The sequence below is a fragment of the Eptatretus burgeri genome, chromosome 3 (genome assembly GCF_056783735.1).
Source record: "Eptatretus burgeri isolate ZD-2024b chromosome 3, Ebu_testis_v1, whole genome shotgun sequence".
In the NCBI taxonomy this organism is placed as follows: Eukaryota; Metazoa; Chordata; class Myxini; order Myxiniformes; family Myxinidae; genus Eptatretus; species Eptatretus burgeri.
The window spans coordinates 102,799,474-102,811,973 of NC_140963.1; the positions used below are offsets into that span (position 1 = coordinate 102,799,474).

At 31.1% G+C, this 12,500-nt stretch overlaps 1 protein-coding gene across 7 annotated transcripts in view; it reads left to right on the top strand.

Moving 5' to 3' along the window:
- Positions 1–12,500, top strand: part of LOC147030560 (growth factor receptor-bound protein 10-like) — a 250,037-nt gene that overhangs the window by 28,178 nt on the left and 209,359 nt on the right. The window lies entirely within an intron of this gene.

Genomic DNA, 12,500 nt, shown 5'->3' on the forward strand with positions numbered 1-12,500 from the left:
GTTGAGATTTTGAATGTGAGGGTTGGGACACACACATACACATCAACAAACAAAAGTTAAGCCTTGACTATTCAGTTGAGGATTCTGTGTTTGGGGGTTCACAGATCTAAGAACGTCCCCCTTGACACACATTATATACTGTTATACACCTCGGACTTGGCCCTCGAGTGTCCACAACGATGTATAGTAGGAGGAGTGAGCGCCAGTTTTCCTATTGCTCCATTACACACACACACACACAAACAAAAAGTTAAACCTTGACTATTCAGTTGAGGATTCTGTGTTTGGGGTTCACAGATCTAAGAAACGTCCCCCTTGACACACATTATATACTGTTATACACCTCGGACTTGGCCCTCGAGTGTCCACAACGGTGTATAGTAGGAGGAGTGAAGCGCCAACCTATTGCTCCCATTACACACACACACACAAACAAAAGTTAAACCTTGACTATTCAGTTGAGGATTCTGTGTTTGGGGGTTCACAGATCTAAGAACTCCCCCCTTGAGAGACATTATATAGTGTTATACACCTCCAACTTGTCGCTCTAGAGTCCACAAAGGTGTATTATATGCTTAGTTTTGTCTTTGTAATTCCTGTGAATAAAATGAACCTAAAATCTCTTCCCTTCCAAATCATATATTTTATAAGTCCAAGGAACTGTATCTATTACATCAACAATTTTAAAAAGTTCTTTCGTCCATCGTTCAGTAAAACCCTTTTCAAAATGAGATTTCCACCTATATATTCTTACGATATCACCAACTTTGAACTTAGGTTTTCTGACATTAATCTCTTTTTCATATTTTAATTTTGTAAATGTTTCTGATGGCTTCATATTCGTTGACGTGTGAATCGTGTCATTATACTTATCCACAATATCCTGAATAAAAGATAACCATTGTTGTGAACCGAGTTGTGTGAATTTTTATATAGTCTCTCTTTTAAGGTACGATTAAAAACGTTCAACAACAACTGCCTTCCCTTCATTAAAGGTACTGTATAATGTAATACTGTTATTTTTTAAAAAATTCATAAATGTCTTGTTATAAAACTCTCTACCCTCATCAGTCCACAATTTCTTAGGTTTTCTCTTACTTTTATTAAATATCTGTTGAAAAGCTAACACAAGAGTATTACCTGTTTTGTTTTTTAAAGGGACAACCCACGCATATCTACTCCTCAAATCAATAACGGTTAAAGCATACTTGTACCCCTTATCATTATTGAGTTCAATCAAATCAGCAGACCAGATATAATCAACTTCCTTGGAATAAACTTTCCTTCTCTGAAACTTTGTGAATATTGGTTTATGTAATTCATCAGCTAATTGCTCTTCAGTCTTAATGGCATCATTAGAGCCTATAAGTTTTTTGAATTTCCAAGTCCAAGTTTCAATTTAGCACTAATCATCTTCTTCACGATGAACCTATCAACTTTTTCTCTCAAGGTTGGATTTTGTATCAGAGACAAATTATATAACATTTCTCTATCGGCTTCATGCTTTTCTTCCAACGTTGTGGTATTCCCATAATCAATATCGTGTCTCATGCACACTTCATCAACTCTATTGATTGGTTTACTCCAGGATTTAGGATTGTCTGCCTCATCTAATCTTTTATCCAAGTTTGTGCCTGGACCACAGAAAGAATACCCTGGAAGATGTAATTCCCCTGGTATTCCAGTAGTTGTAAATTTACTTCCTGATAAAAACTTTTGTATATCTCCTCCGAGTTTGTGTTTGGAGATAAATTGATTTTTTTTTTTGAACCACACACCGAACATATACCTTTTTGTATAACCCTGTTATTTTTACTTTTAATATATGAAATATTTTTAGTATTAGTTTTCTTTTTACATTTGAGACAATAACTCATTTATTTATGAGAAAAATTTCTGCAGAGTGCAAAAACCTTTTTAGTTTCCAACATGCACATTTGAATCTTAATTTTTAAAACATAAAGAAACCTTAGAAATGCCTTCACTCTCTCCTCCATTTATTTAAGAAAAAACTTGAATTAAAATGAATAGCTTGACGATGCTAATAGTTTTGTTGAAAGTATTGCAAATAGACTTGTTAATTCTTTGTATTCCTCCTTGGTGGGTTGAGTTATTTTCTGTAATACCTCTATTCTTTTTTGAATCTCACTGGTTTCCATACTATAATATTTATTTATTCTCTCTCTTTCCTCCCTCTCTCTCTCTCTCTTTTTCCTCCTTCTCTTTCTTCTCCTCTCCTCCCTCTCTCTCTTCTCTCTTTCCTCCCTCTCTCTATTCTCTCTTTCCTCCTTCTCTCTCTTCTCCTTTTCCTCCTTCTCTTTCTTCTCCCTCTCTCTCTTCTCTCTTTCCTCCCTCTCTCTATTCTCTCTTTCCTCCTTCTCTCTCTCCTCCTTCTCCTTTTCCTCCTCTTCCCTCTCTTCTTCAACTCCTTCCTCATCCCTTACTATACTTGAATCGTTTACACCCCATAGAATATTATACATATATTCATCAGTATTTCTTGTTATTCCTGTATCCAAAATAATTTTTTTACAACAGGAAACCAATAAAATTTCTTTTGAATTTCTAAAAGAGCGTTACCTTTTCTTAACCTTATAATTTTTTCATTATTTAACATTCTAATTAAATCTAAAGTTGTCGGTTTATCAACATCAGCATAATGCCAATCTTTTATTGAAAAATACCTCATTCTTATGTTGTAGAACATATTTATTAAAATACCGAATACCCTTTTCTTGAAGGTATGCTTGGACACAGAAATGATAATTTTCTTGAAGCCTTCTTGCTGTCATTTATGTATTAGAAATATATGTTAGAATAATATTATGGCACGAAACACCTCCCCATCTTCCCATAGTTAAATCATTTTGTATTTCCTTACTTATTATATATAATCCTGTTTTTTCTGTTTTCATGAGATAAACAAGGGCAAAACCATTATTATATTTACCCTTATTAAATTCTTTTATTTGTTGTTTACTAATCGTGGCTCCACAAAACTCATTCTCGATACCAAGTGGATAATATTCTTCCTTACGAGACTGATTTAATTGTTCCAGGTCTTCGAGGTTAATTTTAAATGACCAATTATACCCTAAATCATTCATATCATACCCCCATTGTTCTATTCTCATACAAACGATACGCCCTTCTTTATAAAAATTTATTTTAATTCGAACTGTGAATTCTGTATGACCTGGAGATAATATCAACACTTCTGTATCTTTAGAATACACAGCCGTTTTATTTAAGTATATATATTGTGATAAATCGCTTAATCTCACCAAGTCATTTGCGTCAGTCGGGCTTGGATAATTTTTTAATTTATAAGCATTTTTCATGTTAATATTTTTGTTTATATTATATTTATGTCGTTCAGCCTGTGCCTTTGTGTAATAATTTGATAAATCAATATCCAGTTCTTGAGATACACCAAAGATAGAACCATCTTTACCAACATAAGTCATTTATATTAGATTAAAAATAATATCATAAAATTTTTTATTTTTGTTGAGTTGAAATAACACATATAGACATAATTGACCACAACACTTGGAATTTAATTCTTGGACTTGAAATGTTTGATAAACACCATTCTGTAAGAATTTTATGACTTCAACAGGTGGTGGAAGACCAAAACTATCAAAATAATATTTGTCTTGACTATTAAAAATACAAACCCAATGAGAACCGTTCCCATCATTATCTTCTAAGTTCATAATAATATTCTTTGTATGTTTCGACACATTTGTTAATTCATCTCTCATACAAATAACCACATTATGAATTTTTAATTTCTTACAATATTTGGCAAGTTGTAAATTTGATGTTGTATTCTTTCCAAATTCTTTCAACCACTCATCAATGCTCATTTATTTATTAGAAAGATATAATCCATTACCTCTTTTCGTTAATTTTACACCTGCTTGTGCTATAGAAGAAAGCATATCTCCAACTAACAATCTCGCTTTATCAGGCAGACCTTCAAGTTTTTTCAGCAAAATCTACAATTACACCACTTCCACTAATTTGTTTCTCCAACTCTTTGTTATGTCTTTCCAATTCTTTTTGAGCCTGGAGTTGAGCCTTCCTTTCGTTGGCAGTTTTGACCGCTGTTGAAATACCACCCGTCAATGCTCCAACCGCACTTAAACCAGCAAATAAAGGAATTAGAAATGGGAGAAATCCTCCACTCGTCTCTCTTATTGAATATTTTTTCAACATTGGTTTTGTCATTTTAATTTTAAGTGAGCCAGTGTCATTCAAGATTTTAACCTGTTCTCTTGTGAGCAAAACATCAATTCTTACTGCTCCTTTTTCTCTGAATTGTATTAACGTTAATCGTACAAGGCTTTTGATTTTGAACACAAGATGATAGTTTATGAAGATTGATTTGATTAACATATACCCCAGTTGGTACTTTGCCACTCATTTATTTAACAAAAAATTATGTGAGACTAATCATCACACCATTATCTGTATTAATCTGCAATTCTGTTTCTTCCAAAAGCAAACAATATGTATCAACTTCTTCACTCTCTCCTCTTTCAATGTATAGGGAAGTATCCACTCGATTAGACTTTATAGTTTCTTTTTGAGCGCTCAGGTCAAACGTATAGATTCTATACAAACTTTTAAATGCTGTCATATCCAAAATAGGTTCTTTATTTCCATTACTTTCACACACCTTTTGGTAAGACTTGTATGCTTCAGCAAAATCATTTCTTTCCCAATTAATTTCCAATCTATCTCGTGGATAAAATGTTCCATCTAGAGAAGCAGCAGTTGTTTCACCTTAGCATTATCACTCAATGCATTATTCTTATCAGTCGCAGTATCACCATCTGGCTTTTTAAAAATCATCCACAGATATCGTGGCTTTCCTTCCAGAACACCCAAATTCCACGTGTAAGTAGTTTGATTGAGTTTAACGTGTTGACATCTTCTTTTGAGGTATGATACACTGAGTGGTTTTTTTTGAGTTAAGTCTTCGATTCAACATCTCTTCTGTTTTAAGATTAGGAGTATATTCACTGATATACCAACTCATCTCCTCAATTACAAATTTATTCTGATCACCAAAAGCATTACCAACACCAAAAAGCAATCTATTTTCATTATCATTCCTTTGTAGTTGAAATCTAATTTTAAGACCATACAGAACTTTATCATAATCACAAAATCCAAATATACCTTTAAGAGGAACTGCCACAGTAAAACTATTTTCTGCTTTTGTATCATCATTATACATTCCTTTCCTTTGAATATATCCAGGGTCTGTGTTTGTTCCCGTTGACATATCAGGAATAAAACCTTCGACAGACCCCTTTCCCATTCTATCACTGAATGTATAGAGTGTAAATTTCATCATTTCAGATACAGCAGAGACATAATCAACATATACAACTTCTTGTGTTCCAATATACAATCGCACACTATAAAACATTTTGCAGAAGAAATCATTTACAAGTGTAGCGTTTGTGTTATCCCCAGCCTTAGTGAATTTAAATTTACACAACAAGAAACTTTCGGAGAGATTCAAATAGGTTTGTTGATTATTTATTTCAAAACTTTTTGTACCATTTGTATTCCAGTCTGTTCCAGTTATTGCATTTACCTTGAAGTAATCTTCTTTTTTAGTGGAGTTTGAGATAATAATAGTATCATCCAAATCATAGATACTATCAATTGCTTCCATACTTGTATTTATTTAGGAAAAAAGATGTTAAAACTTTTGAAACCCTGATCCAAGTATTTGAATTATTTTCTGTCGTTCTTGGGGGGACAACTGAGTTTTACCTTTCTTAATTTCTTTTATTGCTTGTAATTTATGAGATTCTTTCTGAGCATCTTTTATACTCTTTACAGCACCTGCTACATTTCCCACAGCAGAAGCAGTTGAACCAATTAGGTCTTTATGTTTAAGAATAGTTGAACCAATACCCATGAGAGTATCAATTATCCCATCTCCTCTAAATTGATGTCCAACACCCTTTGTCTCTTAGGTTTATAGTATCCTCTACCAAGATACATACCTTCACCCTTGTAGTACGGGGAAAGGAACCATCCCCTGTATTTATTTTATATTTTCCCAACTCGTGCTTCCTCACAATAACCATCGTATTTATTTATTGAAAAACTTCACGTAGGTGAATTCTGATGGATATAACTTCTCCATTAAAAGAAATCACACGATTATCTTGGTCGGTTATCCTAAAATTTACTCTGTGTATGGTTTTCCTGACACAGGTAGATAAACCAAATTTTTAGGCTCCATATTGAATTTATAACCAATTGGGGTTGAGTATGCGCTGAATGAAAATATTGTATTTGTTTTTAATCCATCATTATAAGCACCATCAATCAAATCACAGTGAATTAACACCGAATTTATTCCTGAGGATATTTGAATGACATTATCACTGTAAACGTCCCATTAGTTTCAATCTTTTTTTGAGGAGAAACCTAATAACTCTCTAAATGAATTATCAATTGTGAAATCAACCTTGTAGTTATTTTTAACTTTAATCGTTGATTTTGAAGTATGTTTTTGAATGTTTATAACAATATTTTTTGGTTCATCACCCTGTTCTTTCATAAGACGAGGAATTTCGGAAGATATTTGAGAAATCTCGTATGCTCGGTGAGACTGTTATCGTTTTGTATCCACTTCCCGGATTATAACTAAACTTGTCATTTTTCTCGGTTATATTAAATAAGGTATTATAAGTCTCCATGGACAATAAAGATGCCTCATATTCTTTTGTTGTGTCAAGTTGTAGTGGGTATGGGAATGAAGATGTGTGGTCGCTTGTTGTGAAATTAAAACTCAGGATTGTGCTTCTCATCTTATTTAATATGAGTTAAAATGTCTTTATATTGAGATTTATTAATTATTTTCATGTTCATCAACTGGTCTAAAATGGCTGATGCTTCATTAAAACAATTGTTATTTCAACCTTCTTACTGCCGAACAACAATAACAGTCTATTAACAATTGCGATGGGTCATTTGGAAGAAAACTAATACCTGAACCAAGGATACTTAAAGCCTGAATAATGTGTTTCTCCTTCTCATTCTTCCTACTTTTACCAGAAAGAATAACCTTATAATTTAGAGTGTTCAGCAAATCAATATATACTCTATCATCATTATTTTCCATATCCAATGGTTTATCAATATACTTTGATTCATCCCTCACAGTTGAACCTTGCCTTCCATCTTTTGTGAGAAGAAACATTAATCTCGGAGTTAGTTTAACAGGGGGTTGAGCAGAACTTAAGAACCTTAATTCATCATTAAATATCAATACCTTTTCTTGAACAAGATGAAATATTGCTGGTTGTTCTGTTGGAATGAGTCCTGCTTTGGTTTTTGAATCCGCTGAATATTCATTGTTTTGAACAGCATTCACAATATAATCAGGAGGTTGATTAATCTCTTCCAGTTGTTGAAATAAACCTTCATCATCATATTCTAATTCTCCTAAATGCTCAAATTCTTCCTCCGTCATTTGACTGAAATCTTTTAACATTTGAAGCTTTCTAGGAGTATATTCTACTGTGGGAACTGTGGAAACATCTTTCATTTTTTCTTGGGAAGTTTTTAAAAGTGGTTTAAAAAATTTCTCTTGTTTTTTTCCAAATGCTCTTCGCCCGTTAGTTTCTGTCTGCGTTTCTTCTTTATGTCTTCCTGTTGTTTTACAACTTTTGAAACCAACTCTTGATGTTCCTTAAATCTTCTTGCTCTTTCTTTTGTATCCATTTATTTATTGTAAAATATCATTTAATGAATTGTAAAGATCAACAGGGAAATTTTCCTTTTCTTCATCATTCAAGTAGATGTGTTCAAATAAATCCTTTTCTTTAAATATTTCATCAAATTCTTTATTAACATTAATGCGAGTTGTAATTTCTTCTTCACTAATCCTTGCATCTCTGCTTTTCATACGTTTGTGTTGAGTTTCTTCATCAACATCAAAACCGAATGATAAAATCTTCACTCCGCTCAGATATTTAATAATTTGTCTCGTTCCTTCTGGATTAGTTTCTAATATCCCAACACCACCAGATTTTAGTTTCTTTAACTCACTCTTACAATGTGAATATTTTGTTGTACCAAGAGAAACCTCCTCAAATATTTGTCCTTCATTCCTCAATCGCATATGTTCCTCCACTGAAATATAGTGATAATCTTCACCTTTTACTTCTCCAGGTCTTATTGCTCTAGTTGTTGTTGATACAATGCGTATCACGGGGTGTTTTTTAAGTAAATTTACAATATTCTCATTTGTACTACACAAGAACCTTGATTTATGAAAGTTTTTTTCCAGAAGCAGATTTACCCACAAGATTTATAATAATAGTTGTCATTTATATATGTAATTGTTTATAAAACAAAAAATATATCCCTTAATATCTCATCTTGTTTCACAACAATATATTTATATTTTTCAGTCGTGTGCTTCATATAATCCTCAAATTTCTTTTTACTACATAATGTAGAACAATTATCTCTCCAAAAATTATTGATATCTATTGAATTTAACTTGAATAAAATAAAAGTATTAGCATTGTTTCTGATGGAGCAGCGAGGAAGTTGAAAGTACGATTGACTAAGATAAATACAATTACAAGAAGAATGTCTCCCTCTTGTGTAGTAGCTGTCCATTACCGTTTGGTTTCTCTCATTAACACAATCATCAAAGATAACGAGGTTCTTTTTGATTTATCCAAATCTTGGGGAGACGGTATATCATCCGTATTATCACTAAGAATACAAGTTATAAGATTTGATTTCTTTTTACATCTCTGTGTATCACAAAATAGTTGAATTATATCTTCAATGTTATAATCATTTAGGTTTTTTTGACGTTTAAATAAACCGATTATATCTTCTTTTTGAAGACCAGCATTAAAACCTTGTGAGAGTAGTTGATACTCTGGTTGAAAACTCGACTTTGTGAAAATTATTAAATTGTCATAATCTAAAAAGTTGGGAGTGAGGAGCATTTTTAAAAGTAAGCAGGTTTTTCCACATCCACTTGAACCAACTATGAGACATCTTAATGAATTTGGGAGATTTTTATGGTTGTTAAATTTTATCTTATTTTCCCAAATAGGTAAAAAATCATTCATTTATATATTTGAAAAACAGGTTATTTAATTTATTATTAGCTTTTTAGAAACTCTATATTTTATCCTAAGTTCAGGTTTAATTTCAAGATAATCCATTATTTTATTTATACAATATCTTGTGTTGATATTTCCCTGAAAATTACATCCATGAATAATATACAACAACAATCCTTTGAACATTTCTCTTATACGTTCAGTTTCTTCCCTTGTAAGGAAAGGTGTGTTATCATCCTCATACTTTACATTCATTTCTCTAATCAATCTTGTAAAGTAATTCATTTTTTGGTGTAAATCTAAAAGAATTATTTTCCTTTTTATATTTTTATTATCATTAATTAGAAGATAATCACAGAATATACATTGTTTATAGGCTTTTGACTCTGTGTTTAATCCCTGTCTTTCACACGCAGGACAATTCTCAAATTTGTCATATGGAGAATCAGGAAAGTCTAGCATATTTATAAAGTAAAACTTTACTTAAACTGAAATTCATCTATACTTTTAGTTGTATATTACCATCGATATCGATATACTTTTTCATTATCAGATTCAACGACAACATTTTTTATATTAAAGGTAATTTTAAAATTATCGTTAACTACTATTGAACGAAATGTCATTTCACCTGATATATTAACATCCTTTATTTCATCAAGATTTACATCTTTAGGGTTGTTGAAAAAAATACAAATTTCTCCTTGCATATTACAGATGGTCTTATCTTTTCTTTCTAAAGCTTCATCCATAAGGTTTTTGTTCTTTGATACTTTTTCTTGTTTCATTGCTTTTTCTAGTTTTGAATATATTACTAGAAGGAGAGGAGAAACTTTTTGTTAGAGATACTTTAATTGATGTTCTACCAGGTATACTAAAAGCCCTTCCACTGAAGGAAATTGAAGAACTCATATTATTTACCATAATAGTTTTTATCCAATAGTTGTTATATTTATCTTTGTTCAATTTTACATCCTTGACATATTTCTCAGTATCTTTAACAGATGAAGAGATTGATTGAAACTTGTCTTTTGTGTCTTGAAACATTGTATTTATTAAGTGAAAAAGTTGGAGGATAAAATGTTTTTAAGCACAGATTCACCTATAAATTAAACGAAATTTTCATCAAGAAAATTTTAGTTTAAGCAAAGTTTTATTCTATAAATATGGTGAATACAACGTACTGCGATGTTTGTAATCACGAATATAAACATTATAGAAAACACCTCCGAACCAACAAACACACATTTAATCTATTTCATCAAATATCTCCTCTTGAGTTGGAAAGAAAACATTGTGATATCTGTTCAAAGGATGTTTTGAAGAGTAGTTATAATCAACATCTTCAATCACAAAAACACAAGAAAAATGAGTTTAAAGTAAAGGGAGACTATTATATTAAAAACACTGATGAGGCATTTAAAGGGCATATAAAAATAAGGATTTTTCAATTTGGAGAACCCAGTCCATCATCAATAGCTGAATCAATTGAAATAGTGAAACCCGATGTTGAAAAATTTATTAAAAAGACATTAAAAGAAATAAAAACTTTAAAATTTTATATGAGAGTGAAAATGAATATGAAAACACAAGATGAAGAACAAACTCCTTATATGAGAACAGATCTTCATTTTATAACATCATTTCAAGATTTTTGAATAGTGGGGTTTATGAAGAACTATCAAGACAAGAGGAGGATGTTGATAATACAGTGGTAGGAAGTGGATTCAATATTAAAAAAATCATCTTTTTAGATATACACATTCTAAAATCAAACCCTCTTAAAGCTTCTTCTTATATTGAATTACCAAAAGAAATAAAACTAAAGAAGGCAGTTGTTAATATTAAGAACAATGATAATAAATGTTTTCTCTGGTCTGTTCTTGCTCACTTACATCCACCAAAATGTAATTCAGAAAGAGTAAAACAATATATGAAATATGAGAATACCTTAGACATTAAAGATTTTAAATTCCCAATGCCACTAACAGATATTCCTAAATTTGAGAAAAAGAATAATCTTTCTATTAATGTATATGGATTAACGGATACAAACAAAGTTCAAATATTAAAAATTTCAAACAACTATAAAAATGAAGAAACACACATTGACCTTTTATATTTTAGTGTTGGAAAGAATTCACATTACACATACATCAATAATTTATCAAGATTAATCTCTTCTCAGGTATTCAGAACAGCAAACAAAATATATCCTTGTAGCGATGTCTTAATTCATTTCATACAAAAGAACGATTAGAACAACATTCAAAATATTGTAGTAATCATAAATCAGCTGTAATTACAATGCCTAAACCTGGTGAAAAAGATTTATTTTGAAGATTATAATAAATCTATCATGCACCCATTTGTGATATACGCTGATTTTGAATGTATCCTTAAAAAGATAAATACTGCTTCTCCTAATCCAAAAGAACCATATACAAATAAATATCAAAAACATATTCCTTGTGGTTTCTGTTATTATATCAAATCATCTGTTGGAGAAAAGTATAACAAACTTGAACATTATCGTGGAAAAAATGCTTCACAAGAGTTTGTAAAACGATTAGAAAAGGATTGTATAAGACTCACTAAATTAATGAAAGAAACAAATGAACCGATGAAATTAACCAAAGAAGAAAAATTAGAATTTAGAATGAACAATATCTGTCATATTTGTGAGGGGGAAATTAAGGAGTCTAAAGTTAGAGACCATTGTCATCTTACTGGTAAATATAGAGGTCCCGCTCATTCCTGTTGTAATCTTAATTATAAATTACCTTCTTTTATTCCAGTCTTTCTTCACAACAGCGCCAACTATGATACACATCTATTTATAAATGAACTTTCAAAAACACCAGGAATATTTCTGCTATAACAAACACAAGTCAAAAGTATATTTCATTTTCAAAAATGATATTCACAAAACCTTTAACTCGTATTAGGTTTTTAGATTCTTACAAGTTTATGGGAACACCACTAGCCTACCTCGCATCAAATCTAAGCTCCACAGACTCTTTTCCAAATCTTAATTCATTCTTTCCAAAAGAGGAAATTCTCACTAAAGAGGAAATTCAGATTAAAAGATGAAATTCTGATTAAAGAAGGAATTCTTACGAGAGAGGAAATTCAAACAAGGAATGAAATTCAAAGTAAAGAGAAAATTCTTACAAGTAAGGGAATTTATCCTTATGATTATATGGATTCATTTATGAGATTTAAAGAAACACAACTTCCTTCAAAAGAAAGTTTCTATAATAACCTTTATGAAGAAGAGATAAGTGATAAGGAATATAAACACGAACAAGAAATATGGAAAATATTTAAGATAAAGAACCTTGGAGAATATCACGATTTATATCTAAA